The sequence below is a fragment of the Panthera uncia genome, chromosome F2 (genome assembly GCF_023721935.1).
Source record: "Panthera uncia isolate 11264 chromosome F2, Puncia_PCG_1.0, whole genome shotgun sequence".
NCBI lineage: Eukaryota > Metazoa > Chordata > Mammalia > Carnivora > Felidae > Panthera > Panthera uncia.
The window spans coordinates 7422006-7444932 of NC_064812.1; the positions used below are offsets into that span (position 1 = coordinate 7422006).

The window sequence follows — 22927 nt, forward strand, 5'->3', positions numbered from 1 at the left end:
GCCAGGCCAGTCTGCCCTGTCCCCTGAACACGCCGTGCTCATTCCTCCCTCCTCCCCGTGCACACGCTGTGCCCTCCCCTGAGATGACTCCGCTCTGCCCACAGCCCACCCACCTCCTCCCCGCCCTCCAAGGCCCAGCTGCAGTCCTCTTTCAGAAACTTCCCCAGACCCCCTAGACCACGGGGATCTCAGAACCTCCAGAACCCACGTCGGTTATTAGAACAATAACAACCACAGCAGCCACTTATTAAGCTCTCACTGTGTGCCGGGAACACGGTAAGCATCGTATATACGTTGTGCAAGTCTCAAAACAATCCTGCAAGGAAAGATGTCCCCACTTTAACGACGAGAAAGCAGACTTCACACTATTTGCTAAGCTAGTGCACAGCAAATGAAGCCAGGGTCTTCCTGGGTCCAGATCCCATGTGCTTTCCATGAAAAAGTCAAATGTAATTTTTTTTTTTTTATTTCATGTCAATTCTAGTATAGTTAACAAACAGTGTTATATGAGTTTCAGGTGTACATTATAGTTAATTGACAATTCCATACATCACCTGGTGCTCATCAAGACAGGTACGCTCCTTAATCCCCATGAATGTAATCATTTTTCTTATGGGCTCCCCTTGCCCTTGGGAGAGAGCCTACACTCCTTGAGATCAAGCATTTTGTCTTATTATCCCATGTCCCCCGAATTACTCGCCGCAAAACATGAGCAAAACTCCTTCTGGTAAATTTTCCTATGTGCCTATTTCAGACTGGGTTTCTGTCACCACCAAAAGACTCCTAGGAAACACCATTTGGAAATTTGCTTCTTACTGAATAATCATAGATCTTTGAGCTAGAGAGGCTCAAAAGATCACCCGCAGCCGGCTGCAGCTGGGACATCCTCATTCAAGGGGATAGTTGTGGCTAAGTGTCAATGCAAACTCCCAGCCCAGGCATGTGAATGATTTGGGGAAATAAATGAAATTCTCCCACACTCTTTTAGGTAAGATGCCTACTTGTATATTTAAAAAGTGTGTTATATAAGAACTCCGGCGCGGTCAGAGAATGGGAGAAAATTATTTTAGTGCTGTCCCCGCTGCGAGCCATCTGATCAGCCAGAGGTTTGTCTCTGTAGTTATTCACTCCCTGCCCTTTTCCAGCCCCACCTTGTGCTACCTCCATACTGAGCCCCTTCAGCATTTTCAATTTTTTTTAATGTTTATTTTTGAGAGAGAGAGAGTACAAGCAGGGGAGGGGCAGACAGAGAGGGAGACACAGAGTCTGAAGCAGGCTCCAGACTCCGAGCTGTCCGCACAGAGCCCGACGCGGGGCTCGAACTCACAAACCGTGAGATCATGACTTGAGCCGAAGCCCGACACCTAACTGACTGAGTTCCCCCAGTGCCCCCCATTCAGCATTTTCATTAAGAATCTTGATATGCGGCCTCCAGGATGCACAACTACGTAGCTCCATGCCTGGCACACAGTGGGACCTGTCAACAGGACATATTGGCATTAGTGTAAAAAGACCTCAGAGCGGGGCCCCTGGCTGGCTCAGTCAGTTAAGCATGACTCTTGATTTGGGCTCAGGTCACGATCTCTCGGTTTGGTTTGTGAGATCGAGCCCCAAGACGGGCTCTGCACTGATGGCATGGAGCCTACTTGGGATTCTCTCTCTCTCTTTCCCTTTCTCTCTCCCTCTCCCCTGCTCGCTTTCTCTCTCTCTCTCAAAATAAATAAATAAACCTCTAAAAAAAAAAAAAAAGACCTCAGAGGCATCTAGAACAAGGACCATCCGCTGCAAGCCATCAGAGTCCTTGTGGGTCACTCAGGCTGCCAGCAGCTGACTCCGGCCACGGTGTCAGGGAGCCCATGGAGAGATCGGGAGCCCGGTGAGGAAAGCCCAGAAGCTTTGCCCAATTCAGGAAGCAGCAGCTGACCTGACAGCATGGTTGTTCCCGGGAACAGTAAGGCCTAGAGCCATCAGCTCTTCCCAATTTTTCAGAGAAGCCATAAATCCTTACTTTTCTTTGAAATCCACCCGTTTAAAAACATTGGCAGTTTATTTAAACTGCTCTTAAAATGCAACTGAAGGGTGCCTGGGCCGCTCAGTCAGTTAACTCAGGTCATGATCTCAGGACTCCCAAGTTCGAGCCCCGCGTTGGGAGTCTCTGTCTCCCTCTCTCTCTGCCCCCCCCCCATTCGCTCTGCCTCTCTGTCTCAAAATTAAATAAATTAAATAAATTAATAATACATTTAATTAATATAAATAAATTAAATAAACATTTAAAAAGTAAAAAGTAAAAAATAAAATAAAATAAAATAAAATAAATTTTACCTGAATCAACAAACCTGACTGCAAGCTGGATCCTGCCTACAGGTAGCCAGTTTATGGCCATCCCATGGAAGCAAGGTCTGAGTCCAGAGAGGTGAGGCCACCTGCCAAGGACACACGGCTTGTAGGTGTGGTGACAGCACAGGGACTGGGCCTCTAGGTGGCCAGGCTCAGTCTAGCCCTTGCTCTCCAGCATCTGAGTGGCCTGAATGCCCCTCGGGGTTGCCCCGATGACACACACCTGCCAAGGCCCCTGCACGTCACTGCCACGTTCACCTCTCTAAGCAAAAACTCTTCGATGATTCCCAGTGGCTTCCCGGACTCACGTTCGATCTTCTGTGCTGAGCATAAAATTCTTTCCCTTCCCTTGCTTTCTCCAAAGTCATTCTGAGAGCTTTTGAACTTGACCTCTTCACGGACCTCCACATCCTGGGCACCCACTGTGCAGGGCACAGCGGCCAGCCCTGAGGACACAGAGTCCAGTGAGACCCAGGCCCTGCTTCGAGGAACTGTGGTGGTCAATTTTATGTGTCAACTTCGATCAGCCATAGCGCCCGGGTATGTCATCAGTCACAAGGCCAGATGTTACTGTGAAGGTATTTTTTAGATGTGCTTAATATTTAAACCAATAGACTTCGAGAAAAGCAGAAGGCCCTCCATAATCTGGGTGGGCTCCATCCAATCAGTTGAAGGCTTAAGAGAAAAGACTGAGGTCCCTGAAAGAAGAGAACAAACACACTGCTCCAGACTGCCTTTGGACTCAATCTGCGACACCAATTCTTCCCTGATCTCCAGCCTTCCACCCAGCCCTGCGTATTTCGGACTTACCTCCCTCCCCAGTCACATGAGCCAATTCCTTAAAATAACTCTCTCCCCAATACATAGACAGATGGATAGATAGAGGAGGGTGTGGGGGACAGAGAGGGAGGAGAGGGATACATGCATACCTTACTGGTTCCGTCTGTCTAGAGAACTATAACTAATACAGAAACTCGGAGTCTGCTGCGAAATATACTGACTGCGACTCCCTTCATTATACTAAATTCACATTTGATGTGAAGGCTCAGGAAAATGAGGGAAAGGGCAATTCCCCGCCCCCGCCCCCCCCCACCCCCGCCAGACTTGTAAGCAATTTCTGTGTATCTGTGCTATGTGCATTTTTCGGAGAAAAGTGGCAAAGAATTTTGGAGCCCCTCCCCCACAAAAACGCGAGGACCACCAAATTCCCCGCGCTTGGACAGCCATCCCTGCTCTGCTAGTCTGTAACTCAGCGGTACCTGAAGCATTTCTGCGGGTCATTTTGCTCTCACCAACCAGAGACCTAGAATGAGCTTTCAGTGTTCATTGAAAATGAAGCCTCCGAGAAATGGCACAAGATGGAAATAATACCACCCCACCGATTTGCTGTGAGTCTTCTAAGAGGTGGCAAACGTGACTGAACTGCATGGGGGCTGAATCCACAGAGGGGACTCAGTAGTGTCCCCTTGCTTATTTATTCAGCTGGATACACTCAAGGCCCGAGGAGCCCCCGTCCTCGGCTTGCAGGATTTCAGCGTAAGTCGACTAAGGTCAAGCTGCTCTCCTTCCAGCCACAGACACAAGGAAAGAAAGATGATGCACCTGCTCCTTTAAGTCCAAACTCCTAACCCAGGACAGGTACTTTCTTCTCACAGAGGCAGCCGCATTTTCTCAGCTGCTCTCCAGGGTAATTATACCTCCCCCCAGGCAATTGTCACAATGCCAGGGTGCGAGCGCTTTACCTGTCCCTCCTTCCTCAAATCCAGAAGGAAGAGGGGCACGGGGGCCTGGCACCTGGGGTCAGAGTCAGGGAGACCAGCCTTGCCGTTCTGCCTAGTGGCATCCTGCTCTTCAGACCTTGGTTTTCCCCAATAACCAACAGGGGTTGGTAAGACAAGTCACGTCACAGTGTGCAAGGATTTAACGAGATAAGTCATGCAAGGCTTGGGATCCCTCTCTAGGCAGGGTTGTAAGCAAGTATTATTTTATTACCCTAATTTTTGCAGGGGAAGGACCCCTGACACTGAGTCCCCTTTGCCTAACCTCCCTTGAACTGGGGCATCCTATCCTATCACCTGCCACCAAAAGAGCCCGGGCAAGCACCTTTTGGAAATGTACTTCTCACGTGACCTCTTGGATCACTGAGCTGGGTAGACAATTAGCTCTCATCCTGCTTTCCAGACGGGACTTCTAAAGTCCAAGAGGTGAAACCACTTGCCCAGTAGGGCATGGCTGGGAAGCCGTGGAAAGGCTCTCCACTCCCAATTGCTTCTGCCCCTCTTACTGACTGCACAGAGGTCAGAAAGTTGATATGGCAGCCAAGAAACTTGGCAAGAGCTTCTTGGTCAGGGGGTCACAGAGCAGGAGAAAGCATGGGAACTTTTATCCCAATTACATCCTGTTTAACTTGGACTTCCCTAGAGCCTGCAAAGCCAAACAGCCAGCATAGTTCTTGCCCTTGGGTGGCCATCAGGAATTCTGACTTCTAATTTGGGCTGATTACTTTGGACAAGTTGCCCAGCCTCCCTGTTCTAATCTTCCCATTTATAAGTCTGGGATAATAATAGCTTCCTCTCTTTGGGGAACATTTCAATGGCTTTTTTTTTTTTTTTTTCTGAACAGGGTGACATCATTTGTTCCCCTTAATTTGCTTTGTTTGGGTAGGCAGGAAATTATTTTCAGCCAGCAGCCAGTAATCGCTAATCACACTGACAATTTGTAAAAAGTGAACTGCCAAATGTATTTCAAGACTGGATCTCTATTTGCTAATGCAACATTCCCCCAGGAGTGGATTTTAGCTGATGTTCAGGCACCACGTGGCCATGGTTAGAGACTGGGCTAGAATAGAAAATGCAATGGACTGAGTGATAGGAAGCTCCTGGTGGGGCTGGGAGACCCTGATGAAGTCATTTTACCTGCCTGAGTCACTAACTCTTCAACTGTGAAAGGAGAGAGTTGGACTAAAATACCTTTAGGGTCCCCTTCAACGATGCTGCTCGGACTTCATCTAAAATAATCACTTAATAAGAATAGTTCTCAGTTACCCTGGTCCCTCCAACCCTCACCCTTCCCCATTCCCCCTCCAGACAGATACCGGCATAAGCCAAATCATTTCACTCACTGTTTGAAACTCCTCCAATAGCAGAGCAAGGGCCAGGAAAATCATGGTGGGTTCATGCAAAGGTATAATATGCAGTCATTTAAAATGATGTATAGGGGCACCTGGTTGGCTCAGTTGGTTAAGTGTCTGGCTCTTGGTTTCGGCTCAAGCCATGATTTCATGGTTTGTGAGATCGAGCCCCGTGTTGGGCTCCGTGCTCACAGCATGGAGTCTGCTAGGGATTTTCTCTCTGACTCTCTTTCTCTTTCTCTTTATCTCTCTCTCTCAAAATAAATAAATTAACATTTAAAAAAAAAAGAAAAGAAAATGATGTATAAAGAGGAGCTTTCAGGGTGCCTGGGTAGCTTAGTTGGTTGAGCGTCCAACTCTTGATTTCGGCTCAGGTCATGATCTCACAGTTTTGTGGGTTTGAGCCCTGCATTGGGCTCTACCCTGGCAGTGTGGAGGCTTCTTGGGATTCTCTCTCTCTTCCTCTCCCTCTGCCCCTCCCTCACTCATGTGGTCTCTGTCTCTCAAAGTAAATACATAAACTTTTTTTAAAAAGAGGAGCTTTCCATAATATGGAGAAGCAAAGAGCTTAATTTAGGTGAGAAAGAAGGATGCAAAATAATATCTCAATAATTAAAAATATGTAAGACAAAGACTAGAAGGAAATACCACAAGATGTTCATTGACTCATCTTACTAAGTGCCAGAGCTGGGACTCAAACCCGGGTAGAAAGAATGTGAGTGAGTTGTTAGAGAAACAGCATGGGCAACAAATGTCCAGCACTTGAAGAGTTTAAAGACAAGAGGACTGGAATTGTGTCGTGGACCCAGAGAACCTATGTAGAGAAGCTATCGCTATTATCTGCCACATATTTCACCATGGAGCATAATGAAATAAAGTTAGTTAATGCATTTTTTGCCAGATCCTTCACTTTCTTCCTTTTCTTCAGCAAAGTTTCTGCACACATTAAGAAGGCATGTTCTGTTCATCCTTCAGAATCGCCCTCCAAATATCTGTAGAAGCTAAGAAATAAATCTTTGGTATCTTAAGCGATGAATCTTTTTTTTTTTTTTCCCTTAGATCACCATCAGAGGTCCTAGATTAAAAAATAATTAAATTACTTGATAGTTATCGCAAAAATCATGTCTTTTCCTCTGGGATGGGCCACTGCCTTTGAAATTACACTCTTAAAAAAGACAGATCATTTATCCTGGTCTTAGTATTTCAGAAATCCCAGGATGATCCAGTGTTCCAAACCTAACAATCCCCCATGGTTTTCTGGACACAGCCCTAACTGTCACACTCACCGATGACAGACATGTCCCCGGGCCTGAGGCTCACATCCGGGATAACAGGAAATAATATGAGCTAGATAAGTACAGACCCACGAAGTAGGTAAAAATCACTGTACGTGTTATTTTCTTACATAAAAGAGTCCGCTTTAAACAAACAAAAACTACCCTGTTTCATAAGATGATGGATGCAAGACTATTGACACTAGAAAGGTAATTCTACCTAAATGATGGGGGAGGAACTGTTCATTCGAGTTAACCAGTACATGGGGCCCATCTCTCAAAACAGAAAAAATACGTTAAGGCAAGCTACCAGACAGTATTTTTGTGGAAACGGCATCATGCTTGGAACCGGGAGACCACGATTCAAACCCCAGGCTCTTACGTCTCCTCCATGGGTTTTTTGGCAAGTTCCCAATCCACCTTAAGCTTCACTATTGCCACCAAAAAAAAAAGGGGGGGGGCTAACAGTTTTAACGCAAAAATGGCACTCCAGAAAATGTGAGTGGAATATAAAATTAAACATAGAAGGAAAAAATCAATACCCTTCTTACATGTTATATAGAAGACACACATTATATATAAAATACATATACATATCCATATCTTTCAAATATAGAACTCATAAGAGCGCCATGTTATCTGTCACTGTGGACTATTAGTGCTGAGAGGGACTTCAGGGCTTATGAGTCTGGAAGGTTTCAACCTGGAGCCAAGCAGTTCTAGAAGTTCCATACGAAGCCAAGCAGCCTTCAGATGTGAGGTGAATGCCTGTAGTATTTGTCCTCCCAGTATCCATTGTCCCGTCTCATGACAACCATATCCTAATTTCGTTGAGGGGAGCCATCCCTGTTGCACTGTCCACACGGTTCAGGTGGGGCTTACCCACCCCGTGTTACAGTGACAGGCGCGTGGCCAGTCCAGCATCCATCCCACCATCTCTCCACAGGGATGGCCTCAGCTCTGGCCTGGACTTTTAACAGAACCATGAGAAAGAGTTGTGCTCTCCTTGGTGGGGTTGCTCAGCTGGCAGAAGATGGACATATTTGCAATGACCTGGGGAGATCTTTCCTGAAAAGAAAGCAAACAACTCAGCAGCACTAAGACGTAGAGAGAGATAGGCTCCTGATGGCATCCTCTGGGCTCCTGGGTCCAGCCGTGCCTAAAGCTAGAGCTTCTCCAAAACTTTTGAGCACTATGAACCATTACATTGCCTTTCGGTATAGGCCACTGTGAGCCGGGTCTCTATCACCTGAGACCAAAAGAATCCTGCCCAGCACAAGAGATTTCATGAATTCCTTGAAACGGTATGCAAATTTTATATAAATACGCATAGATATATTTTCCCAGGGAGAGGATCCGTGTTTTTAACAAGTTCCTGAACTAAAAAGATTAAAACTGACCATTCTGATCCAATGCTCACATTTTTCAGATGAGAAGGCCAAGAATCAAGTCGAGGGAGTAACTTGCCTCAGGTCACATGGCAAGCTGGTGACAGAACACGGAACAGAATCGATTCTGCTGACTCAGCCTACCCTTACACCTCCCTCCTCCCCAGTGGAGCTCACCTCTGGCCACTCACGATCACCATGTGCAGGCTCTCCGATGTCCAGGGATGCACATCCGAGCCCTATATTTTTTGAAGCCTCCTGGAAAATTCTAATGTGCAAGTAGGATGAGAACCCCTGCCTTACAACATGAAAACAATGGTGAGGAAGTACACACAACCCAACAATTCCAATATTCATTCCCCATTAAATAAATACATTACTTACATAAAATGAAATATCTTACTTACTCTACGCCAGCACTGCAGTAGGTGTTGAGATGCAAAAATTGAAAAAAAATACAGGACCTCCCCTGAAAAACAGTTGATCTCTTGGGTAAAACAAAACAAGAACAATCCATCCAAAAAATGGCCACTTTTCATTGGCAACAGAATGGAATTCTTGGCAGCCTTAGCTTCAAACTCTCAGCCACCTAACTCTCTCTTGGTCTCTCAAATTAAGTAAACAGTTCCTTCAGAAGATACGGTCGAGTGTTTGCATCTATTTGAAACAGTCCCATTTAGGGAACGTATGGCATTTGAGTACATTTACAAAAAGGGTAGAATTTAAGGGTAACGTTTTTGTGCAATCGAAGTTAAATTGCTGTCGGTGTAAAATAGACCGCTGTATTAGTAAGATGTTTTATGTAAGCCTTGAGGTAACCACAAAACAAAAATAAGAGATAGATTCACAAACAGTGAAGAGAAGGGAATCAAAGCATACCGCTACAGAAAATCATTAATTCACAAAGGAAGGCAGCAAGAGAGGAAGAAAGGAACAAGGGACTACAAAAGACCTAGGAAACAAGATGGTATTAGTAAGTCCTTCCATATCAATAATTACCCTAAAGGAAAATGGATTGAATTCTCCAGTCAAAGGACACAGAGTGACTAGATGGATTTTTTTAAAAAACAAGACCCAGCTATCTGCTGCCTACAAGAGACACATTTCAGCTTTAAGAACACACATAGGCTCAAAGTGAGGAGGTGGAAAAAGATAGTTCATGCAAGTGGAAATTTAAAAAAGAGCATGGGTAACTTCACTTTTATCAGACAAAAGAGACTTTAAGTCAAAAACAGTAACAAAAGACAAAGAAGGTCATTATATAATGATAAAGGAGTCATTCATCAAGAAGATACAACAATCATAAATATATATGCACCCAACAGTGAAGCACCTAAGTATATTAAGGAAACACTAACAGATATGAAGGGAGAAGTAGTCAACAATACTTAATAGTAGCCGACCGTAATACCTCACTTCTACCAATGGATAGACCGTGCAGACAGAAAATCAAGGGAAACATTAGACTTGAATATACTTTAGGCCAAGTGGACCTAATAGACATCTACAGAACGTTCCATCCAACAGCAGAAGAGCACACGTTCTTCTCAAGTGCACACAAACATTTCACAAGGCACATTTCTACACACCAGCAACAGAGAGGTGAGAAGGAGAATGAGATCCCCGCTCTCGAGGAACTCACATCTAGGGCAGAAGTCCATCCTGGGAAATTTTTATGTCAAACTTGGCAAAGGTGGATGAAATTAAGACAATAGAGGTAGAAATTATATAGATAATAATATCGGCACCTCATACCTGTAACCTTCTCCAGAGGCTTGCCCTTGAACAAATTAGTCACCTCACTTGGAGATGCACTATGGGCAGTGACAAAAGATGCCTGACCCACTCAACCCACATGCAAGCAGGGCACAACCCAAGCTGGGCCAGTACTTCCATCCCACATGCCTGGTCCCATTGCAGCTGAGAAAGCCACACCTGAGATGGAGTGACACTCTCTAAGCCACACTGTTATCTGTGCGGGGAACTGGGATAGAGATACAAATGTAGTATTTCTGGAGCCCCTGAGTGTCTGCCCTGCCAATCACCCCTCTCCCATATGGAGGTCCTGAAAGATAAATCTACCAGAGAGAGCGGCCATCTAGAAAATTAAATGTCTTACAATGATCAGCGGGGCCAGTGGCCAGCAGCTGAATTCAGCATTTTCTGTTAAAGATGAATTTAAAAAAAAGTTAGACCAGAAACTAAGTATAGCATCTCTCAAAAAATCCACCTCCAAATTTTGACTTCTCCCACTTGCTCCTTCCACATGTAAGGAGCCAAAATGTGGGGCTGGCACTACGTTAACATGGCTTCATTAATACCGGTTTTCTAAATGGAAGCAATACAATTTACAAATGAAGTTGCCTGCCAGCCTTTTCTATTTGGTACAGCTCTGCTGTCTGGTACAGTAGCTATGAGCTACAGGAGGATATTTAAATTTAAAGTTTAATTAAAATTAAAAATTCAAGTCTTCAGTCATACAAGCCACCATTTCAAGTGCTCGACAGCCACACATGACCAGTGACTACCATATTGGACCATGCCGATGTAGAACATTTCCATCTTTGCAGAAAGTCACATCGTATAACACTGACCATGAGGAGGCACCAGGACAAGAAACAAAGGGTCTGTCTCAGAGGGTCAGGCAAGGCTCCGTTTACCCAAGCAGCCTCTGGGAGGAAAAAAAAAGGAAGGTGGAGAGAGACAGTCAGGAAAACTGATCCACATCCTTTAACACACAGTGAACCCACTCGGTAACGAGCCAGCCTACTCTGTGCTTTGGGGTCCAACCCATAAATGCACATCACCCCTTCATGGAGAAACAGGTGGGACCAGGGGCAAAAGATCCTCTCTGTTTTCATGGTGTGCATATGAGACTGCTATTAACCAAAACATTACATTTTTTTAATGGAGTGATTTATAGCATGAACTAAGTTCACTTGCCATCCATTATAACTATGAAATCACAGAGAAGGACTGATGGATCCAGCTAGGATCAGGTGCTCACCCTTGGGTCAATCTCCCTTGAGGGTTGGAACAATATGGCAGCCAAAAGGGTGGCTATGTGATTGAAGCATGACTGCTACCCTTGGAAATCCTTCTACAACGGGCAGACAGAAGTCAGAGGTCCTCTACACTAACTCATTTCACTTCTTGTTTTGTTTAGCCAATCTTGCCTTGCTTATTCCTGATCTTTGAGATTTTGGAGGACAAGGATCCTGTTTCTTCCACCGTGCCCACACATACCCGCTTCATGGTTGGTTCTCACTCCTCAACAAATATTTAACTGAATGATAGTAGATGGCATCTGTTGAGTCCTACCTTGGGCCTGGGACAATGCTATGTGCTTCATACACGTTAACTCATGTAAACATTACAGCAACTTTATGTGATGGATTTTATTTCCCCTATTTTACAGGTGAAGAAACTGAGTCTCATCAAAATGAAGGAACTTGCTCAAGGTCGCAGAACCAGTAAGTGCTGACTGTGGGATTCAAACTCCCACCTATATGACTTTTCATGCTGCTAAATATTTAAAACTGGATGTGTGAATGTTAGCAGAAAGTCTTTGATAAACACCAGTAACTGCTCACAAAATCATTGTCTAAAATGAATTCTACTAAAAAGAGGATACGTACAAGGCCACGTTCAAGATGACTTCTGAATGCTATAATTGAGGTCTATTTTCTGTGAAGACAAAGCCACATTCACATGATACTGAAGGAGCAAAAATGTGGCCTGGAAGTATGTTAAACACAGCTTAGTTAATAATGATGGTCCAAATGGAAATAATAAAATTATGAATGAAAGTATCTTCCAGTGTTTTCTACTTGGCACGTTCAATCGAATCTTCATTCTGTAGTTGACCTCCGAATGTCAGCAACTTATAGTCTGTAGTTGACATACAATTAGCATCCAGAGTGCCCTGTAGCTAATATTCCTTTATATCAACTATATTTCTTTCTTATATTGCTGGAGCCCCCAGCTAAGAGTAAATGCTACACCTGCCTTCCTCAACTCCGTATTTTCTCACTCAAATAATCTTTGAGTGTCTGCCTCTGTCCAATACCCTTCAACAGTGGCCTGCCCTCCGACCTGCTCACTGGTCCTAGAACACGTCCCGCACATTGCTTCTTCTTTGCTCATGCTGTTCCAGTAGTATTGCTTTCTTACCCTACCTAGGATTCACTTATTCCTATGCTTTCTTCAAGGACCAATGAAACCCACACAGAGTGAATGTGAGTATGGCTAACTCTTGAACAACACAGAGGGTTAGGAGCACTGAGACCCCCCCATGCAGTTGAAAATTTACACATAAATTTTGACTCCCTAAAAACTTAACTACTAATAGCCTACTGTTGACTGGAAGCCTTACCGAGAACAGAAACAGTCGACTAACACACAGCTTGTATGTTATATGTATTATATACTGTATTCTTACAATAAAGTCATCTAGAGAAAGAAAATGATAAGGCAGGGTGTGGCTGGGGGTTGTAGCTGGTTGAGCTTCTGACTCTTGGTTTCAGCTCAGGTCATGATCCTAGGGTTATGGGATCGAGCCCCATGTCAGGCTCCACACTGAGTGTGCAGCCAGCTTGAGATTCTCTCCCTCTCTCTCTGTCCCTTCCCCACTAGTGTTCTCTCTCTCTCTCTCTCTCTCTCTCTCTCTCTCTCTCTCTCAAAATAAAATAATTTAAAAAAAGAAAATGATAAGAGGGGAGGTTGGTGGGAGTATGGGTGAAATAGGTCATCAGGATTAAGGAGCACACTTGTGATGAGAATTGGATGATGTACAGAAGACTTGAATCACTATATTGTACATCTGAAACTAACATAATACTGTATGTTAACTAACTAGAGGGGCGCCTGGGTGGCTTAGTCGGTTAAGCGTCCGACTTCAGCTCAGGTCACAATCTCGTGGTCCGTGAGTTCAAGCCCTGCGTCGGGCTCTGGGCTGATGGCTCGGAGCCTGGAGCCTGCTTCCGATTCTGTGTCTCCCTCTCTCTCTGCCCCTCCCCTGTTCATGCTCTGTCTCTCTGTCTCAAAAATAAACATTAAAAAAATTTTTAAAAAGCTAACTAAAATTATAAAACCATAAAAACTTTCCAAAAATTAACTAAAATAAATAAATAAAATTAAAAAACAAAAACAAAAATGGTAAGGAAAACCCATTTACAATACTATACTGTATTGGCCAAACAAACAACAAACAAACATATAATTGGATCCATGAAGCTCAAACTGTATTGTTTAAGGGTCAACTGTAGTTTAATTAGTCCTCTGCTATCACTGCCATAGGAGATGTTTAATATTTGCTACAGGAAGTGCCAAGTAACTGTAAAATGGAAGCTCCATTTCCAAGTTGCACTTTATATCAGTCAGTTTTCGCTGAATGACAAGAACACAAAGATATAGGGGAAGGACAGTCTAGGGAGAGGAAACAGCAAGAAGAAAGAGCCTGAGGTAGGAATGAACTTGGTTTATTCAAGAAAAGGGCCAAGTGCCAGCATGGTAGGAACAGAGTGAGTGGGGAAAATAGTGGAACAAGATGAGCTTAAGAAATGCTGGGGGGGGTGGGGAGCGGAGGGGGGTGCCCTGGGTGGCTCAGTCAGTTGAGCATCCAAATTCGGCTCAGGTCAGGATCTCATGGTTTGTGAGTTAGAGCCCCGCGCTGGGCTGTGTGTTGACAGCTCAGAGCCTGGAACCTGCTTCGGATTCTGTGTCTCCCTCTCTCTCTGCCCCTCCCCAGCTCACACTTTGCCTCTCTCTGTCAATAATAAATAAACATTTTTAAAAATGGGAAAAATTTTAGCAAGAAAAAAAAGAAATGCTAGGGACCCATGTTTCTTCTGTGCCACCTGTTATAATTTTGTCCTTGGTTTCTCCATCTGTAAAATGGAGTTACTAACCATCAGCAGCTTTTATCTATTAGGATCTCTGCAAGAAGTCTGTGCAACAGGCAGGAGAGGAATTGTCATTCCCCCTTTACAGGTAAGGAAACAGAGACTTGGAAAGTTTAGCGGCTTTGCCCAGAGAATCAGGACTCACAGTCAAGGCTCCCGATTGCTGTTGCCATGCTCTTCCCCATTTGTGAATTTCAGTGACCGCAAGCAACCCTAAATTCTGAGGCAGGTCTTTACAACTTTCAATTCTTTTTAAGAGGGAATTAACCCCAGTATTGTGGATAAGCTTAGAGCCTCCTATGGTTTTTATTTTTAATTTAATTTGTCGCTTACGTACTTATCTCTCCTACCAAAACGTGAGAGGTCAAAATGTTGAAACTGCGCAGCAGAACTTGGGCGGGCAGAAAAGTCGGGGGTGGAGTATACGGGGAGGGACACCAACAGTGCCCACATATTCAAGGTCACACAGCTTGTCAATTGTGAGGCTAGAATTTGAACCAAGAGGAAAGTGTGGTCTGTTTCCAGTGATTGGGACCGTGTATGCGGAGGACCAAGGAGGGTGCCTGACCACGGTAACAGCTCAGTTAACTTTAGCTGCTGTTACTGTCTCCCACGCCACGCTGTTAGAAGGGTCTGTCACTAGTCAACAGCCATCTGGTCCAATGGCCAAGAATCCACCCAAAGATCCCCGGAATTAAAAAGATCAGGTTGTGAGGATGCCAGATGATTTCCATCCCATGAGTCCTCCCTCCCTAACTCGCACAAAAGCCTGGCAGTCTCGCCCTATTTCTCGGAACAGAGTCTGCTGGGGACCGGGAAATTAATCAGACTTCATTAATTCTGCAGAATAAACCATGGTGTGTTTACCGTTGCATTCAGAGGCGTTATCATCAATCACCAAAATCAAAGCTCACCTGTCTGAGCAGAGGCACAGCCTGCACTGGAGCCCCAGGAGCGGGTCACAGCATCAACGGCTTCCCGATGGTTTCATTTCTTTCTGAGCCTTTCTGGGACCAGCGGGACCAGTTACACAGCGCTCCAGTTTGATCATTAACAGTCACGAACATCAGCCCAGCAGTTTGGAAGGGGCTCTCGTGCAGTGCATTTTTGCTTGGAATAGGTAAAGACTAAGCTACATTCAGAGGAGATGGGAAGTTTGAGGGGCGCTGGTTTTTTTGTTTGTTTTTTTTTTTTTTTTTGAGCCACAGCTTCTTAAGTCAAAGCCCGAATACGCATGAGAGATCTAGAAAGGATTATTGATGTGTCCAAAGTCACATAAGTCATTAACGGCGTACCTGGGACCAGAACTCAGGACTCCTGACTCTCAGTCTACAGCTCTTTCCACACCAATGCTTCCGCCTAAGGGCTTCAGGTTGATCAGAATATGCTCAAAAATATTTACTCCCACCTGGGAAGAATACACTGCCTACCTTGGTCCTGGCTACATGATTTTCTTTGGCCATTAGTAGAAGCAGACCTGCAGGCAGAGACAGAAGTGTGCCTTAATGGTTAGGCATGCTCTGCCTTCGAGAGAAGACACTACCCCAAAGAGCCCCTGGGTCCAAGGGAGATGAGACACCCATGGAGCAAACCCAGACCCAGACTTGCAGCCTAGAGGCACTTAGTCCCGCTCCATCTAGATCAGCCGGTCCCCAGCTGACGCACAGACACAGGAGTGGAATAAATGCCTGTCTCTGAGATTTGTGTAATTGCATATGATGCCACAGTAGTTGAGTGGCTCAGGGCTCGTCCTGCAAACAAATGCACAAAATCCCTGTGATGCAAAACGATGCACTAGAAGGAGACTAGGCTTGGGCAGAGTTTAATTTGGATCTTGGCTTGGGCATTTATTTAGTGACTTTGGGATTTCAGGAAAATCATTAAAATGCTGAGACTCGATTTCCTAAACTCTGAACCGAAAGTAGTATTTACCTGTAGGGGGATGCTATGTGATGGCGTTTTGGAGTGATGGGGGTCCAGAGCTGATGGCCAAGAAAGATTTCTTGAAGATGTCTTTGGTGCAAAAAAGGTGATTTTACTAAAGCCCGGGGACAGGACCCACGGCCAGAAAGAGCTGCACTGGGGTTGTGAGGAGTGACTGGTTATATACTATGGAGTCGGGGCAGGAAAAGACAAAAGGAAGTTTCTTAAAAGGGATTTTCGGGGGCGCCTGGGTGGCGCAGTCGGTTAAGCGTCCGACTTCAGCCAGGTCACGATCTCGCGGTCCGTGAGTTCGAGCCCCGCGTCGGGCTCTGGGCTGATGGCTCGGAGCCTGGAGCCTGTTTCCGATTCTGTGTCTCCCTCTCTCTCTGCCCCTCCCCCGTTCATGCTCTGTCTCTCTCTGTCCCAAAAATAAATAAAAAAAAAAAAAAAAAAAAAAAAAAAATGTTGAAAAATATAAAAAAAAAAAAAAAAAGGGATTTTCGTATGCTAAAGAAGACTTGAAGATTCCCGAAGGCCTAGCTATCACCAAGCTAAGGCTGTTTTTCCCTCTAGGAAAGCATTAAGACAGTAGCGAGTTCCTAGAGATTAGGCTATTAATAAGATATTTGTAAATTGATGGAGACTATCAGTTTTTCCTTTGTTTTTGGGTAGCCAGGAGTGTCTGACAAATATCATACATATCATACCTCATAGGGGGGAGGGGATGTTGTTAGCTTGTGCTTTGCCCTCAACTTGCCTTATGCTCCCTCATCATTATGGACTGAATCCTGTCCCCCCAGAAATCATATTGAGACCTAACCCCCAATGTGGCTATATTTGGAGATGGGGCTTATAAGGACATAATTAAGGTTAAAGGAGATTATAAGGGTGGGGCCCTGATCCTGTAGGATTAGTGTCCTTATAAGAAGAGATACCAGAACAATCTCTCTCTTTCTCCCTCTCCCTCCTTCCCCTTCTCCCCTGCCCCTCCCGCTCTCACTCTCTCCCACTAGGTGAGGACATGTGAGGACAGGTGAGAAGGGCTGGAAGAGCTTCTAACCAGGAACCCAACCCCGCTGATCCTGGACTTCACGAGAAATCTCCAGATTTCTCCAGAATCCAGAATCACGAGAAATAAGTTTCTGTTATTTAAACCACCCATTCTGTGGTATTTTGTTATAGTGGCCCAAGAAGACTGACACAGGATGATCAGAACCGGAAATTCAGAATTTTATATTAGCTGCCTAGCATACAGTGGAGTTTAATGGCAAACCTCTAGCCGGAGAGTTGAGACAAGGTCAGTTGTAACTACACTGAAAATCAGTGTGTAAGAAATGCATTCTCCTCCAGCGTGGTCCTAGAACCCTGAATTTTAGCTAGGCACATTACCCAACATAAGAACTCTATTTTCCAGATTCCTTTTAGGTAGTGTGATTTGGCTATGTGACAAAGTTGCCCAAGAAGACATTGGCAGAAGCATCACGTACAGCATCCGAGAGATGTCCATAAAAAGAGAGGGGACACCCTTCCCCCCCTTCCTCATTCTTACCGGCTTGAATGCACAGTCGATAGCTGGAGCTCAAGCAATCATTTTAGAGTAGGAAACCACATGCCATGTAATGCAGAAAAGAGAGAGAAGGGGCCTATGTTTTGACCTCTTGGTGCCAACCTTGGACAATCTGCCTATGGACTTCTTTAACGTAAGAGAAAAGTGAACTAACTTGATTAGGCCACTATTATTTAAGGCAGCCCTACTCAGTATCACTTGGGAGCTTGTTAGAAATGCAAATTCTCAGTTCCCACTACAGACCTCCCCAATCAGAATCTCTGGGGCCCAGAAGTCTGTGTTTTACCAAGCTCTCCAGGTGATTCTTGTGCTCTCTAAAGTTTGAGAGGCACCGATTTAGAGTTTTCCAGTGCATACACCTAAACTGATAGCTGATAAAGTAGTCCTAAATTTCAGGTTTTGTCAAGGACTTGGTGAAGGCTTAAAAGGCACATGATATAAAGCCAGGAAGCATGGCAAAGCCAATAACCGATAGTGTCAAGATTCAGAATGATCTTGACAGAGTGGAATACTGGACAAACGCCAAGAAGATGAAATGTAATGGGGATATATAAAAAGCAAATCAAAACGTTATTTTTTTTATTGAAGGAAATATAAAATGTTCTTCTGTTTGACTCCTTAAATTAACAAGAAGAAATGTAAAATTGCATATTTTAAAGTACAGCAAATAATGCTATAAATCAATGCCAATTATGGCTAGTGAAAAGAACAAGGGAAGGAGAGAAGATCCGGAAAGGGAAGAGCACAGAACGCAAAGGAATAAAGAGACATAGTCAAGGACAGAGAGGGAGAGAACAGAGGTCCCTCCGTGGGCTCATTCTGTGGATCCTGAGATGACCTTCACAGCTGGAGGTAATCATCATAATTAGCCAGATTATGTTGAAACTTACTATGTGCCAGCCGCTGTACTGTGAGTGATATGCAAATTTATTCTCTCAGGAACTCTATGAGGTAAGAGCTATTATTACCATTGTTTTTCAGATACAGACGCTGAGGCAGAGAGAGGTTGAGTAAGTTTCCCAAGACCACGCAGCTGGCACAAGGCAGAAGTGGGATATGAACCCAGGTGACCAGGGTTCAGGGCTGTGGCCCCTCACTTGTTCTGGTGTCTCTAGCCTTTGCTGCTGCCCCACTCTGCTGACTGACTGATTACTTTCTACTGATTAAAGGCCTGCCATAAAAATAAGGAAATCCACTATCTCACATGACTGTTAAGTCCAGAGGTAGGGTGGGATCCAGGGGCAGCATAATTATCAGCTCAAAGATGTCATCACAGATACAAGTTTTTCCATTCCTGTGTGCTGTTGTCCTGAGCATCTGGGTTTATCCTAAAGCTGGATCCCCCTCATAGTTCCAAGATGGCGGCCAACAGTCTCGAAGACTTGTGCTGTCTTTTTCGTGGCCAACAAGGAAGAGAAATCTTTGCCCTAAGCACGGAATATACTGGAATATAAGTCCTTTAATGCAGTTTTATTGTACCAATGTAGGCAAATGGCCATTCTTAGACAATAGGGGCCATCAAGGGGAATACTATGAATTGATTGTGATTGATTACTCAGGACCTACCCCTGAACTAGGGATGGGGCCAAGCAAGTCAGGACTCTACGCTACCCAGGACAAATGGGCTCCACTATTTGTTGTGATTCCCTCTCCCTTTTCTTCTAAAGCAAATCAAGTTTCCTCATCTGTTTGAACCCTAGCAAAATAATAAAATACTGACAAATTCATAAAATATTCACTAGAGAGCAGCTAGGATATAAAACCATAATCCCCTCTTTCCAACTCTTCAACAGCCTTCCTAACCTTGTATTTTGGGGCTGAAGCCCTCTTGCTCTGCCTTGGCAGGTGTAATTGTGTTCGGTAAGGAGGGGTCACACGTGGTGGCGGTAGCAGGTGCTTTAGGAGGAAGGAAGTATCCAGCGTTTACTGAATGTCCAGGTGCCAAGAGTGATGCCTTCTTGCACCATTGCTTCATTATTTATTTCAGTCATTACAAGGAGATAGTATTATCCCCACGTGATACGTGAGAGGACCAAGGCCCAGAACCATTGTGCGTTTGCTCATGGTCATTCAGGTAGTCAAGCGGCAGAGGTGGATTTCAAGCTCAAGTCTGTCTGATTCTATAACCCAAGTTCTTACCACCACACCACACAACCCAATCCGGGATCGTCTCCTTTTGCCGACATGATTAGCATCGAACTTTTTTTTTTTAATTTTTTTTTTTAACATTTTATTTATTTTTGAGACAGAGAGAGACAGAGCATGAACGGGGGAGGGGCACAGAGAGAGGGAGACACAGAATCGGAAGCAGGCTCCAGGCTCTGAGCCATCAGCCCAGAGCCCGACGCAGGGCTCGAACTCACGGACCGCGAGATCGTGACCTGAGCCGAAGTCGGACAGTTAACCGACTGAGCCACCCAGGCGCCCCGCATCGAACTTTTTAACTGAGATTCCTTGGCTACATCTCTCTGCTCTCTGGCTCATGTTCGTTGTGAGAACTACTCTCAGTTTCTAGCATACTTTATAAAAATTTCTCCTTGCTGAACCCTTACTATGTGCCAAGAACTGTGCTAACTGCTTTACGTGTACAACCTCCATTTACCCTGTCGATAACCCTGTGATCCAGCTTATGATGCAGAATGCCTTTAGTTGCAAGTGGTGGAATCCAAAACCAAACATCATGTGCCAATGGCCACAGCCACAATTCTCTTCTAGTTACAACTGTCTGAATGCCTTTAGTTGCAAGTGGTGGAACCCAAAACCAAACATCATGTGCCAATGGCCACAGCCACAATTCTCTTCTAGTTACGACTCTCTCTAGACTTAATTGTGAGTATCTTGAATGCGTCAGGCTTCAGTAGGAGAATCACACTTACAATCTCTTTTTCCCTGAGCCCTTTTGTCCGGCTGAAAAGATTTAATCGGTGCCACCTTAGTCAATTCAGAGGTTTTACTGGTCCTTGCCACAAGGCTGAGTTTTAATCAGACTTTGTACCTTAAAGACCTCAGTTTTATCTTTCATTGTTTGGAAATCAGAATCAAGAACATCCCCTATTGCTCAGTCCTCACATTTCTGGACGTTTCTACTCCCTTCGATCTCCCCAAAATGGACCACTCTTTCCTAAGCCCAACTCTCTCGTATGGCACCATAGGCGTGTGAGTCACATTGTGTTTCAAAACTTCTTGGCCTTCAGCCACAAACTTGTTCAGTGATCACAGGGGACACTTTCACCAATGCCTCACCACTAGATAACAGGAGGTGCCATTTTTCCACCCTTCAATAACATAGTTTTTTGTGTCCCACTCCCAAGCCCCAGAGGTAATGTCCCCATAATTTAGGTTTTCTGCAATGGCAGCACCTGAATTGTAAGTCCCAACTGCTGTATCAATCAGCCTCACCTAAGTAGGCTGGAGTAGCCACAAATAAGCCTCAAATCTTTACAATAGGGAAGATTCTTCCTTGCTTATGCCCATGTCCTCTGGAGATGGGCTGTGATGTTGCTTCCTGTCTTCTTTATTCTAGAACTCAGACTGAACACACAGACACTAGCTGGGACAGGCCAGCCTGTGGCAGAGGAAGAAGAAAAATCGGGCACATGTTCCTGTGCTTAGAAATGGCATGTGTACTTCCAGTCACATGCCATTCATCCAAACAAGTTGTAGAGTCAAGCCTGACTTCAATGGGTGAAAAATCTTCTCTCCCAGGAAAAGGCAGCATAGAGACGCATGGTGAAGACAGCAGATGTTTTTAAGCAAATAATACAACCTACCCAGCAGTGTTCTGGTAAGTGTTTAACTGCCTTTTAGGGAATAAAAGCCTTGACTTGTAGCTTTTGCCGATTTCCATGGTGTAAATACTCCCTCGATGGCCAATTTCAAGCTACCAGTGTCCCTGAATGGATTAGGGAGAGGTGTGTGTAACGAGCTCTCATGAGTAGTGTGAGCAGGAAATTGCACGGAACTAAAGCTACCTTTCAAATCAGTTACTAAGCAGACGGTCCAGTCATACCTGTGCCACAATACAAATACGAAATCTTGCTGTGGGCTACAGGAAGGGAGGCACGAAAGGAGAATATTGTTTGACTCAGCATACACCTGAATGGAAGCTAAAACTAAGGATTTGCAGTAGGGCTGAGGACTTAGTCCACTCAAAATTAAGTCTTCATGTTATTTGCTATTCCTCAATTAATCGGTAAATTCAAGTGGAGAGGAAGAACGTGAGATTGAAATGAGAATCATCTTTTGCCTTTATAAATAAGATTCAGCCCCAGGTTCCTCCTTTGCAGAAATTCTTATTAAGGACTTGGCTCTCCTCCAAGAAAAATAAGGTAGCTATCATTCAGAACTCTTGCATTCCAAATGACTCCTGATAGGAGCTGCTTGGTGAGTATTCCTCTCTATTTTTGTATATGCTTACAATTTTCCAGTAAATTGTCTGTTGAAAATGTCCCTGAGCTTGGAAGTAGGCTCTAAGTTGTGGGTTTTTTTTTTTTTCAAAGATACTTTTTTTAAGCACCTTGGCATCACCACTATGGTGACATTGAGCAAGTTCCTTGCAAGCTCTGAATTTCTGTTTCCCCACCCATAAGATAGGGTAACAACTCCTACCTTGTAAGACTGTTATCAAGTTTAAATACCTGGCATACATAAAGCACCTCAAAGAGTACCTTGTACACGGCGGTCACTTGATAAATACTTATTATCACACATTACTAAGAATACTGATAAGCATTCTCATAATTATTATTGAGGCATGGGACCAGAGAGCTTGAGTCACTATTTTAAATTGTGCAGGCCTTAATTCTGTAGCCTCAGAGAACTTGGCAGGAGTAATTTGACCGTTGATTTTGAATGCATCTGACAGGAATGACTTTTGTAGCTCTCCTGGAAGCTTGGATACCATTGTCATGTGACAGAACTCACCCCTTTAGTTGCTAATGCATTATATCTACTGGCCTCAAGCTTGGCCCAAATTGTCCTTCTAACAGGAAAGACTGTAATGGTTTGCCTCGGGGCAAAATCTTGGCCTGAAGGGTGTGGATCCTGAGCCCCATCCTCAAAGAGAAAGGAAGGCTCATTCAACCATGGCTCAGCCTTTCATCCGGATTCTGACGTAAAACAACAAAAGGAAATTTCTGCCACCAACTCCACAAGAATTCTGGAGGAACTGAAGGGCCGGTCAAACACAGATGCCTGGCATGCCACATAGGTTCATAGGACAGGCATCCAAAGAGATCGTGATGGTGATTCATAGAATGAACAGCACACCATCTTTCCGGGGTCAACTCACTCATTCTTCATGAGTTGCTGTAAATAGTCCAGATTTGTTTACGCCTCTCAACTTAAAAAGATAATGATGAGGAAGATGCTGATGCTGGTAATGATAATAGTAAATAAAAATGGTG

The 22927-nt window shown here is 44.6% G+C and overlaps 1 long non-coding RNA gene across 1 annotated transcript in view; it reads right to left on the bottom strand.

Annotated features, from left to right (window-relative positions):
- Window positions 1-2219: 2219 nt before the first annotated feature.
- Window positions 2220-22927, bottom strand: part of LOC125924722 (uncharacterized) — a 29172-nt gene continuing 8464 nt past the window's right edge. Inside the window, exons 2-3 of the long non-coding RNA XR_007458529.1 lie at window positions 2561-3035; window positions 2220-2423 (exon numbers count right to left, since the gene is read on the bottom strand). This is a non-coding gene — a long non-coding RNA (uncharacterized LOC125924722). The remainder of the gene's footprint in view (window positions 2424-2560; window positions 3036-22927) is intronic.